Source organism: Lissotriton vulgaris, chromosome 1_2 (genome assembly GCF_964263255.1).
Source record: "Lissotriton vulgaris chromosome 1_2, aLisVul1.2, whole genome shotgun sequence".
NCBI lineage: Eukaryota > Metazoa > Chordata > Amphibia > Caudata > Salamandridae > Lissotriton > Lissotriton vulgaris.
In genome coordinates, this window is record NC_141686.1 from 228,266,700 (window position 1) to 228,279,314 (window position 12,615).

At 44.4% G+C, this 12,615-nt stretch overlaps 6 non-coding genes across 6 annotated transcripts; all 6 read right to left on the bottom strand.

The window, feature by feature from the left end:
• Positions 1-3,429: 3,429 nt before the first annotated feature.
• Positions 3,430-3,520, bottom strand: TRNAR-UCU (transfer RNA arginine (anticodon UCU)). The gene is given in 2 exon segments: positions 3,430-3,465; positions 3,484-3,520. It is a non-coding gene; the product is annotated as a tRNA-Arg (tRNA).
• A 339-nt stretch (positions 3,521-3,859) lies between these two features.
• Positions 3,860-3,932, bottom strand: TRNAK-UUU (transfer RNA lysine (anticodon UUU)). The gene has a single exon. It is a non-coding gene; the product is annotated as a tRNA-Lys (tRNA).
• An 856-nt stretch (positions 3,933-4,788) lies between these two features.
• On the bottom strand, positions 4,789-4,861 carry TRNAK-UUU (transfer RNA lysine (anticodon UUU)). Its single transcript has one exon. It is a non-coding gene; the product is annotated as a tRNA-Lys (tRNA).
• A 295-nt stretch (positions 4,862-5,156) lies between these two features.
• Positions 5,157-5,247, bottom strand: TRNAR-UCU (transfer RNA arginine (anticodon UCU)). The gene is given in 2 exon segments: positions 5,157-5,192; positions 5,211-5,247. It is a non-coding gene; the product is annotated as a tRNA-Arg (tRNA).
• A 6,194-nt stretch (positions 5,248-11,441) lies between these two features.
• TRNAR-UCU (transfer RNA arginine (anticodon UCU)) lies at positions 11,442-11,532 on the bottom strand. Its single transcript is given in 2 exon segments — positions 11,442-11,477; positions 11,496-11,532. It is a non-coding gene; the product is annotated as a tRNA-Arg (tRNA).
• A 339-nt stretch (positions 11,533-11,871) lies between these two features.
• Positions 11,872-11,944, bottom strand: TRNAK-UUU (transfer RNA lysine (anticodon UUU)). The gene has a single exon. It is a non-coding gene; the product is annotated as a tRNA-Lys (tRNA).
• Between the last annotated feature and the right edge of the window lie 671 nt (positions 11,945-12,615).

Sequence of the window (12,615 nt, forward strand, 5' to 3'; positions counted from 1 at the left end):
TCGGACACTAGCTTACATTTTGAACATTGAATTGGATAAAAGATAATCAACATGTCAAACTACATGATACAGTTTGGGTAAGTCTTCTTAACCCTTGTCAAAGAAAGTAGAGCACAGATGGGTATGTAAGGACTCGATCAAGACTTTTTTGAACCATCTGTAATTGGACTTCCCATTCATTGGATCCTGAAAAGAGTATGCAATTGATATACATTTTCTTTAACCAAGCCGCCTGAACAGGGACTTGAACCCTGGGCCCTCAGATTAAAAGTCTGACGCTCTACCGACTGTCCGGTAAAGTGTTTAGAGGATTACCTAGCACGAAGGGTGGCATCATGGGGGGGGACTTTGTTAAGACACGCGGACGCCACCCCACTGACGAAATTTCAGTTTCAGCGGGTGCTTGCGATGTCAGTTGCCGCTGCGGGCTTGAACCCGGGCGAATTTGGGACCCATTCCTTTCGGATAGGGGCTGCTACGGAAGCTACAGCCAGGGGTCTTAATGTTGAGCAAGTGAAACGAATGGGGCGTTGGTCCTCCAATTGTTATAAAAGATATGTGCGGTTGCACATGTTGTGAAGCTGTAATTATGTACTTTGTACTCACGCTTCTTGTTTTTTGTTTGGTTTCAGTTACGCAAGCCTACGAGGCGTGGCGGACTATGCAGTCGACCCTACACCGGGCCAGCGGTCAGACATCACCGGCTGTGAGAAAGGAGGTGTGGGTCGTGGGCCACTCATACGTGAGGCGTGCCGCGGACGTATTCAAAGCAGGTGACATGATTCACGTAGCTGGGGAATACGGGTACAGGATGTCCTTCTACGGAAGGGGCGGTCTCTGTATTGACCAGTTTCAAACATTCTTTGAGGGTTTGTTAGGGCGGACAAGGTCACCGCCGTCTATAGTGATAGTGCATGTTGGGGGCAATGATTTGGTCACCATCGGTAGACGACTACTCCTGGAGGCAATGCTTTCCACTGTAAGTTGGTTGGCGAGGAGAGTTCCGGGGTGCACAATTGCATGGTCCCATTTGATTCCACGAAAGGTGTGGCGGGGGGCTATCTCTATACCTGCTTTGAATCACTCTGTTAGAAAGCTTAACAATAAAGTGAGTAGGTTGTTCCGTTCCAGGACATTGCATTCTATTTCTCATAGCTGTATTAATGATGACAGGATGTATTCGGGGGATGGTGTCCATTTGTCTTGGCTGGGGAATGAGTTGTTCTTAGGGGACCTCTTAGCATGGTTGAAATCTTTGAAACATGACCTTTAGGTAGGAGTTTTTTGGGGGGTCCGGATAGCCGGTCAACTATCCGGCCTGTGGCGGTAAGGTCATGATCGGTGAGCACTAATTGGAAGATCCCTATGAGTGGGCGTCACCCAACACGGATGGGAGCGCTCGGGGGAGGTGGCCTTTGGCCCCTCAACGGGGAGGCGGTCCCTTCTAAGGATGGGTCGCCGGAAGAAGAGGAAAGGCGGTCAAGGCCCCTTCCTGTGTAGGAGGGGTTACAGCCCCCTCCTGGGGAATTTCCCGGGGCCAGTGACATCTGCGACGGCAGATGCGGTAAGTTGTGTGGGGTTGGGGGGAGGTCTACGATACCTTCTAGATACCTCACACGAGTCTTCGAACGACCTTTAACTGGCGTCGAGTTGATAAGTGCCCCCGTCAAGACAAGGGAAATTGTAGTAGTTGCACGTGAGTACGCCTCAGTGCTGTCGCCCCTCCCAAGTGGGCGGGGTATGTCTGGTTAGGGATCTTGACACCGGTTACGACCTTGCCGTTGGCCCTTAAACGTTAGGATGTACAATTTCAATATTTCAAGTAAATGTTTTGTAGGATGTTAGATCGGCTAGGAGAACCTCTGTATTAGAGAATCTGTTAAGGTTAGCCAAACATCGCAGTGTGGTATGAAATTGTACATTAATGTTTAAATGTTTTAATTTTTTGTTTTAATAAATACGGCCGGGAGGGTCACTCCCTCCCACTTCCAAAAACTTCAAGAACTGTTTCCGGTTTCCCTCATTTGGGGATTGTGTTGAGAGGGGGTGGCGGGTATCTCAGCCATATGGAAAGGGGCGACCACTCGGTCCCCCCGAACGTATGGCAGAGTGCCTCGATCCCCCGGGAAGCCATTTTTGGGCGGGAGGCGCGTCTCGGCTGGTATGCCCGAAGCGGCGTAGCCGGGGCGCGCTTTTTCCCGCCCTTGAGTGGGCTGGCCTAGACACGGACGCCGCCGGCCACGCCCTCGGGGCAGGCAGGGGCGGGTTTACGCCCGCCCTGAAGATGGATAAAAAGAGACGCAAGACCAGAAGACATCCTCTTGTTCCTGTGCTCTGAAGCTGCACCTCCCCGCTGCACGTGAGCTCGAGACGGAACGAAGAGCCAATTTTGACCCACCCACCAGCCCCTGAGGACAGCTAGTTGTTTTAATAAAGTTGATCAGTAATCTATTTCGTTTTCAGGTTGTTTTGGTGTTATGTTGATATTTGATGTGTAATAAAGATTGGTATAATGTTACAAGTTGATGATTAAAGAATGTCGGATTTAAGGTCCATTTAGACACAGGTTTTTCGGTCATAATGGCCAATGTAGTTTCGTTTAGTTAGCACTTGTCGTATTTATTTCAGTCGGTAGGCGGTAAGGTCATGATCGGTGAGCACTAATTGGAAGATCCCTATGAGTGGGCGTCACCCAACACGGATGGGAGCGCTCGGGGGAGGTGGCCTTTGGCCCCTCAACGGGGAGGCGGTCCCTTCTAAGGATGGGTCGCCGGAAGAAGAGGAAAGGCGGTCAAGGCCCCTTCCTGTGTAGGAGGGGTTACAGCCCCCTCCTGGGGAATTTCCCGGGGCCAGTGACATCTGCGACGGCAGATGCGGTAAGTTGTGTGGGGTTGGGGGGAGGTCTACGATACCTTCTAGATACCTCACACGAGTCTTCGAACGACCTTTAACTGGCGTCGAGTTGATAAGTGCCCCCGTCAAGACAAGGGAAATTGTAGTAGTTGCACGTGAGTACGCCTCAGTGCTGTCGCCCCTCCCAAGTGGGCGGGGTATGTCTGGTTAGGGATCTTGACACCGGTTACGACCTTGCCGTTGGCCCTTAAACGTTAGGATGTACAATTTCAATATTTCAAGTAAATGTTTTGTAGGATGTTAGATCGGCTAGGAGAACCTCTGTATTAGAGAATCTGTTAAGGTTAGCCAAACATCGCAGTGTGGTATGAAATTGTACATTAATGTTTAAATGTTTTAATTTTTTTTGTTTTAATAAATACGGCCGGGAGGGTCACTCCCTCCCACTTCCAAAAACTTCAAGAACTGTTTCCGGTTTCCCTCATTTGGGGATTGTGTTGAGAGGGGGTGGCGGGTATCTCAGCCATATATTATAATGAATTGGTACTTGGGATAACAGGGTAACAGGGATAAAACTGACTCTGGTGGGATTCGAACCCACAACCTTTGAATATCTTTTTTACATTCACCTAGAAGTCCAATGCGCTATCCATTGCGCCACAGAGCCAATCTGCGATAATGAGGTGCAGAGATGTTCTGCAATGAAATAATGAGCTATTAGCTGTTGATCAGCTTTATAAAGTTCATTTGATACTATAACCATGGCTATATTTTGAATATTGAATTGGTGAAATGATATTCACAGTCTCAGACTACATGATACCATTGGTAAATCTACGTACGACTTAAGTTTAGTCAAATGGCACATAATATGTGAGACAGATGTTTATTTCACAACTCCATGAAAGACGTTTTTGCAATTTTAGTAATGGAATATCTTATTCGTCATGCAGGGGTCCACAAAAAGAGCATACAATTAGAGTACTTTTTCTTTAAAGGAAACAACCGCCTGAACAGGGACTTGAACCCTGGACCCTCAGATTAAAAGTCTGATGCTCTACCGACTGAGCTATCCAGGCTCTGCTATACTCTACCTTAAAATCAGCTAAACAAATGTGGACGTACACTGACCTACACTTTGTATATTTATATAATTACATATATTAGCAATGAATATTCTAGAGTTTAATAATGAATTGATATTTTAAGCATTTGAAATTTCAGCAGCACACGTAATCCATTTTAACTCCTGAAATTTGTACTATCTCATTTTCGGATGACATAGAAATCACGTGTTTAAAATGACACTGTGAAATTAATAAAGGGCCAAATACTATTACTAACTCCTGAATTACATTTTCAGCAGTATCATTGGGAATTTCCTCTTGGGCATAGACTATGCAACATTTTCAAAGCAAACTGTCTCTGTTTAAGTAGACTTTCTTTCACTGCCCTTTTGGTAAATGTTTCTGGTGATGGAGAAGCAGGATTGCTGGTTACTGTTTCAATTAGTTATAAAATAGAGGAGGGATCAAATTGACCCAATTGGTGTTCGAACCCTTAGCGTTTGAATGCTTTTGCTACATTCGCTTAGGACTCCAAGCCGCAATCCATTGCATCAGAGATCCGACCTGATTCAACAAGGTGATCAGAGATTCACAAATAAAAAGATGACCTATAAGTTGTTGACCAACTTTATCAAATTAATCGGACACTAGTTACATTTTGAACATTGAATTGGATAAAAGATAATCAACATGTCAAACTACATGATACAGTTTGGGTAAGTCTTCTTAACCCTTGTCAAAGAAAATAGAGCACAGATGGGTATGTAAGGACTCGATCAAGACTTTTTTGAACCATCTGTAATTGGACTTCCCATTCATTGGATCCTGAAAAGAGTGTGCAATTGATATACATTTTCTTTAACCAAGCCGCCTGAACAGGGACTTGAACCCTGGGCCCTCAGATTAAAAGTCTGATGCTCTACCGACTGAGCTATCCAGGCTCTGAGGCAGCACCCCACAAAATGACATTATCAACATTAGGAAGTGTCCCAACTATCACTACGTTTTTTAACCCCTTGCGTGCGGGGCGTATTTTCCGCCTGTGCTGACTCCGCCTTGCGCGGGCGGAGTCATGACGGAACGGTTTCGTCATCAGCACAGCTCACCCGTAGCTGATGACGGAACCGTTCTGTCATCAGCACGCAAGGGGTTAAGATGGTTGCCGGTATTAGTACTAAATACAGAGAATATAATAATGAATTGGTACTTGGGATAACAGGGTAACAGGGATCAAACTGACTCTGGTGGGATTCGAACCCACAACCTTTGAATATCCTTTTTACATTCACCTAGAAGTCCAATGCGCTATCCATTGCGCCACAGAGCCAATCTGCTATAATGAGGTGCAGAGATGTTCCGAAATGAAATAATGAGCTTTAGCTGTTGATCAGCTTTATAAAGTTCGTTTGATACTATAACCATGGCTATATTTTGAATATTGAATTGGTGAAATGATATTCACCGTCTCAGACTACATGATACCATTGGTAAATCTACGTACGACTTAAGTTTAGTCAAATGGCACATAATATGTGAGACAGATGTGTATTTCACAACTCCATGAAAGACGTTTTTGCAATTTTAGTAATGGAATATCTTATTCATCATGCAGGGGTCCACAAAAAGAGCATACAATTAGAGTACTTTTTCTTTAAAGGAAACAACCGCCTGAGCAGGGACTTGAACCCTGGACCCTCAGATTAAAAGTCTGATGCTCTACCGACTGAGCTATCCAGGCTCTGCTATACTCTACCTTAAAATCAGCTAAACAAATGTGGACGTACACTGACCTACACTTTGTATATTTATATATTTACATATATTAGCAATGAATATTCTAGAGTTTAATATTGAATTGATATTTTAAGCATTTGAAATTTCAGCAGCACACGTAATCCATTTTAACTCCTGAAATTTGTACTATCTCATTTTCGGATGACATAGAAATCACGTGTTTAAAATGACACTGTGAAATTAATAAAGGGCCAAATACTATTACTAACTCCTGAATTACATTTTCAGCAGTATCATTGGGAATTTCCTCTTGGGCATAGACTATGCAACATTTTCAAAGCAAACAGTCTCTGTTTAAGTAGACTTTCTTTCACTGCCATTTTGGTAAATGTTTTTGGTGATGGAGAAGCAGGATTGCTGGTTACTGTTTCAATTAGTTATAAAATAGAGGAGGGATCAAATTGACCCAATTGGTGTTCGAACCCTTAGCGTTTGAATGCTTTTGCTACATTCGCCTAGGACTCCAAGCCGCAATCCATTGCATCAGAGATCCGACCTGATTCAACAAGGTGATCAGAGATTCACAAATAAAAAGATGACCTATAAGTTGTTGACCAACTTTATCAAATTAATCGGACACTAGTTACATTTTGAACATTGAATTGGATAAAAGATAATCAACATGTCAAACTACATGATACAGTTTGGGTAAGTCTTCTTAACCCTTGTCAAAGAAAGTAGAGCACAGATGGGTATGTAAGGACTCGATCAAGACTTTTTTGAACCATCTGTAATTGGACTTCCCATTCATTGGATCCTGAAAAGAGTATGCAATTGATATACATTTTCTTTAACCAAGCCGCTTTAACAGGGACTTGAACCCTGGGCCCTCAGATTAAAAGTCTGATGCTCTACCGACTGAGCTATCCAGGCTCTGAGGCAGCACCCCACAAAATGACATTATCAACATTAGGAAGTGTCCCAACTATCACTACGTTTTTTAACCCCTTGCGTGCGGGGCGTATTTTCCGCCTGTGCTGACTCCGCCTTGCGCGGGCGGAGTCATGACGGAACGGTTTCATCATCAGCACAGCTCACCCGTAGCTGATGACGGAACCGTTCTGTCATCAGCACGCAAGGGGTTAAGATGGTTGCCGGTATTAGTACTAAATACAGAGAATATAATAATGAATTGGTACTTGGGATAACAGGGTAACAGGGATAAAACTGACTCTGGTGGGATTCGAAACCACAACCTTTGAATATCTTTTTTACATTCACCTGGAAGTCCAATGCGCTATCCATTGCGCCACAGAGCCAATCTGCTATAATGAGGTGCAGAGATGTTCCGAAATGAAATAATGAGCTTTAGCTGTTGATCAGCTTTATAAAGTTCATTTGATACTATAACCATGGCTATATTTTGAATATTGAATTGGTGAAATGATATTCACCGTCTCAGACTACATGATACCATTGGTAAATCTACGTACGACTTAAGTTTAGTCAAATGGCACATAATATGTGAGACAGATGTGTATTTCACAACTCCATGAAAGACGTTTTTGCAATTTTAGTAATGGAATATCTTATTCATCATGCAGGGGTCCACAAAAAGAGCATACAATTATAGTACTTTTTCTTTAAAGGAAACAACCGCCTGAGCAGGGACTTGAACCCTGGACCCTCAGATTAAAAGTCTGATGCTCTACCGACTGAGCTATCCAGGCTCTGCTATACTCTACCTTAAAATCAGCTAAACAAATGTGGACGTACACTGACCTACACTTTGTATATTTATATAATTACATATATTAGCAATGAATATTCTAGAGTTTAATAATGAATTGATATTTTAAGCATTTGAAATTTCAGCAGCACACGTAATCCATTTTAACTCCTGAAATTTGTACTATCTCATTTTCGGATGGCATAGAAATCACGTGCTTAAAATGACACTGTGAAATTAATAAAGGGCCAAATACTATTACTAACTCCTAAATTACATTTTCAGCAGTATCATTGGGAATTTCCTCTTGGGCATAGACTATGCAACATTTTCAAAGCAAACTGTCTCTGTTTAAGTAGACTTTCTTTCACTGCCCTTTTGGTAAATGTTTCTGGTGATGGAGAAGCAGGATTGCTGGTTACTGTTTCAATTAGTTATAAAATAGAGGAGGGATAAAATTGACCCAGTTGGTGTTCGAACCCTTAGCGTTTGAATGCTTTTGCTACATTCGCCTAGGACTCCAAGCCGCAATCCATTGCATCAGAGATCCGACCTGATTCAACAAGGTGATCAGAGATTCACAAATAAAAAGATGACCTATAAGTTGTTGACCAACTTTATCAAATTAATCGGACACTAGCTTACATTTTGAACATTGAATTGGATAAAAGATAATCAACATGTCAAACTACATGATACAGTTTGGGTAAGTCTTCTTAACCCTTGTCAAAGAAAGTAGAGCACAGATGGGTATGTAAGGACTCGATCAAGACTTTTTTGAACCATCTGTAATTGGACTTCCCATTCATTGGATCCTGAAAAGAGTATGCAATTGATATACATTTTCTTTAACCAAGCCGCCTGAACAGGGACTTGAACCCTGGGCCCTCAGATTAAAAGTCTGACGCTCTACCGACTGTCCGGTAAAGTGTTTAGAGGATTACCTAGCACGAAGGGTGGCATCATGGGGGGGGACTTTGTTAAGACACGCGGACGCCACCCCACTGACGAAATTTCAGTTTCAGCGGGTGCTTGCGATGTCAGTTGCCGCTGCGGGCTTGAACCCGGGCGAATTTGGGACCCATTCCTTTCGGATAGGGGCTGCTACGGAAGCTACAGCCAGGGGTCTTAATGTTGAGCAAGTGAAACGAATGGGGCGTTGGTCCTCCAATTGTTATAAAAGATATGTGCGGTTGCACATGTTGTGAAGCTGTAATTATGTACTTTGTACTCACGCTTCTTGTTTTTTGTTTGGTTTCAGTTACGCAAGCCTACGAGGCGGGGCGGACTATGCAGTCGACCCTACACCGGGCCAGCGGTCAGACATCACCGGCTGTGAGAAAGGAGGTGTGGGTCGTGGGCCACTCATACGTGAGGCGTGCCGCGGACGTATTCAAAGCAGGTGACATGATTCACGTAGCTGGGGAATACGGGTACAGGATGTCCTTCTACGGAAGGGGCGGTCTCTGTATTGACCAGTTTCAAACATTCTTTGAGGGTTTGTTAGGGCGGACAAGGTCACCGCCGTCTATAGTGATAGTGCATGTTGGGGGCAATGATTTGGTCACCATCGGTAGACGACTACTCCTGGAGGCAATGCTTTCCACTGTAAGTTGGTTGGCGAGGAGAGTTCCGGGGTGCACAATTGCATGGTCCCATTTGATTCCACGAAAGGTGTGGCGGGGGGCTATCTCTATACCTGCTTTGAATCACTCTGTTAGAAAGCTTAACAATAAAGTGAGTAGGTTGTTCCGTTCCAGGACATTGCATTCTATTTCTCATAGCTGTATTAATGATGACAGGATGTATTCGGGGGATGGTGTCCATTTGTCTTGGCTGGGGAATGAGTTGTTCTTAGGGGACCTCTTAGCATGGTTGAAATCTTTGAAACATGACCTTTAGGTAGGAGTTTTTTGGGGGGTCCGGATAGCCGGTCAACTATCCGGCCTGTGGCGGTAAGGTCATGATCGGTGAGCACTAATTGGAAGATCCCTATGAGTGGGCGTCACCCAACACGGATGGGAGCGCTCGGGGGAGGTGGCCTTTGGCCCCTCAACGGGGAGGCGGTCCCTTCTAAGGATGGGTCGCCGGAAGAAGAGGAAAGGCGGTCAAGGCCCCTTCCTGTGTAGGAGGGGTTACAGCCCCCTCCTGGGGAATTTCCCGGGGCCAGTGACATCTGCGACGGCAGATGCGGTAAGTTGTGTGGGGTTGGGGGGAGGTCTACGATACCTTCTAGATACCTCACACGAGTCTTCGAACGACCTTTAACTGGCGTCGAGTTGATAAGTGCCCCCGTCAAGACAAGGGAAATTGTAGTAGTTGCACGTGAGTACGCCTCAGTGCTGTCGCCCCTCCCAAGTGGGCGGGGTATGTCTGGTTAGGGATCTTGACACCGGTTACGACCTTGCCGTTGGCCCTTAAACGTTAGGATGTACAATTTCAATATTTCAAGTAAATGTTTTGTAGGATGTTAGATCGGCTAGGAGAACCTCTGTATTAGAGAATCTGTTAAGGTTAGCCAAACATCGCAGTGTGGTATGAAATTGTACATTAATGTTTAAATGTTTTAATTTTTTGTTTTAATAAATACGGCCGGGAGGGTCACTCCCTCCCACTTCCAAAAACTTCAAGAACTGTTTCCGGTTTCCCTCATTTGGGGATTGTGTTGAGAGGGGGTGGCGGGTATCTCAGCCATATGGAAAGGGGCGACCACTCGGTCCCCCCGAACGTATGGCAGAGTGCCTCGATCCCCCGGGAAGCCATTTTTGGGCGGGAGGCGCGTCTCGGCTGGTATGCCCGAAGCGGCGTAGCCGGGGCGCGCTTTTTCCCGCCCTTGAGTGGGCTGGCCTAGACACGGACGCCGCCGGCCACGCCCTCGGGGCAGGCAGGGGCGGGTTTACGCCCGCCCTGAAGATGGATAAAAAGAGACGCAAGACCAGAAGACATCCTCTTGTTCCTGTGCTCTGAAGCTGCACCTCCCCGCTGCACGTGAGCTCGAGACGGAACGAAGAGCCAATTTTGACCCACCCACCAGCCCCTGAGGACAGCTAGTTGTTTTAATAAAGTTGATCAGTAATCTATTTCGTTTTCAGGTTGTTTTGGTGTTATGTTGATATTTGATGTGTAATAAAGATTGGTATAATGTTACAAGTTGATGATTAAAGAATGTCGGATTTAAGGTCCATTTAGACACAGGTTTTTCGGTCATAATGGCCAATGTAGTTTCGTTTAGTTAGCACTTGTCGTATTTATTTCAGTCGGTAGGCGGTAAGGTCATGATCGGTGAGCACTAATTGGAAGATCCCTATGAGTGGGCGTCACCCAACACGGATGGGAGCGCTCGGGGGAGGTGGCCTTTGGCCCCTCAACGGGGAGGCGGTCCCTTCTAAGGATGGGTCGCCGGAAGAAGAGGAAAGGCGGTCAAGGCCCCTTCCTGTGTAGGAGGGGTTACAGCCCCCTCCTGGGGAATTTCCCGGGGCCAGTGACATCTGCGACGGCAGATGCGGTAAGTTGTGTGGGGTTGGGGGGAGGTCTACGATACCTTCTAGATACCTCACACGAGTCTTCGAACGACCTTTAACTGGCGTCGAGTTGATAAGTGCCCCCGTCAAGACAAGGGAAATTGTAGTAGTTGCACGTGAGTACGCCTCAGTGCTGTCGCCCCTCCCAAGTGGGCGGGGTATGTCTGGTTAGGGATCTTGACACCGGTTACGACCTTGCTGTTGGCCCTTAAACGTTAGGATGTACAATTTCAATATTTCAAGTAAATGTTTTGTAGGATGTTAGATCGGCTAGGAGAACCTCTGTATTAGAGAATCTGTTAAGGTTAGCCAAACATCGCAGTGTGGTATGAAATTGTACATTAATGTTTAAATGTTTTAATTTTTTTTGTTTTAATAAATACGGCCGGGAGGGTCACTCCCTCCCACTTCCAAAAACTTCAAGAACTGTTTCCGGTTTCCCTCATTTGGGGATTGTGTTGAGAGGGGGTGGCGGGTATCTCAGCCATATATTATAATGAATTGGTACTTGGGATAACAGGGTAACAGGGATAAAACTGACTCTGGTGGGATTCGAACCCACAACCTTTGAATATCTTTTTTACATTCACCTAGAAGTCCAATGCGCTATCCATTGCGCCACAGAGCCAATCTGCGATAATGAGGTGCAGAGATGTTCTGCAATGAAATAATGAGCTATTAGCTGTTGATCAGCTTTATAAAGTTCATTTGATACTATAACCATGGCTATATTTTGAATATTGAATTGGGGAAATGATATTCACAGTCTCAGACTACATGATACCATTGGTAAATCTACGTACGACTTAAGTTTAGTCAAATGGCACATAATATGTGAGACAGATGTTTATTTCACAACTCCATGAAAGACGTTTTTGCAATTTTAGTAATGGAATATCTTATTCGTCATGCAGGGGTCCACAAAAAGAGCATACAATTAGAGTACTTTTTCTTTAAAGGAAACAACCGCCTGAACAGGGACTTGAACCCTGGACCCTCAGATTAAAAGTCTGATGCTCTACCGACTGAGCTATCCAGGCTCTGCTATACTCTACCTTAAAATCAGCTAAACAAATGTGGACGTACACTGACCTACACTTTGTATATTTATATAATTACATATATTAGCAATCAATATTCTAGAGTTTAATAATGAATTGATATTTTAAGCATTTGAAATTTCAGCAGCAAACGTAATCCATTTTAACTCCTGAAATTTGTACTATCTCATTTTCGGATGACATAGAAATCACGTGCTTAAAATGACACTGTGAAATTAATAAAGGGCCAAATACTATTACTAACTCCTAAATTACATTTTCAGCAGTATCATTGGGAATTTCCTCTTGGGCATAGACTATGCAACATTTTCAAAGCAAACAGTCTCTGTTTAAGTAGACTTTCTTTTACTGCCATTTTGGTAAATGTTTCTGGTGATGGAGAAGCAGGATTGCTGGTTACTGTTTCAATTAGTTATAAAATAGAGGAGGGATAAAATTGACCCAGTTGGTGTTCGAACCCTTAGCGTTTGAATGCTTTTGCTACATTCGCCTAGGACTCCAAGCCGCAATCCATTGCACCAGAGATCCGACCTGATTCAACAAGGTGATCAGAGATTCACAAATAAAAAGATGACCTATAAGTTGTTGACCAACTTTATCAAATTAATCGGACACTAGCTTACATTTTGAACATTGAATTGGATAAAAGA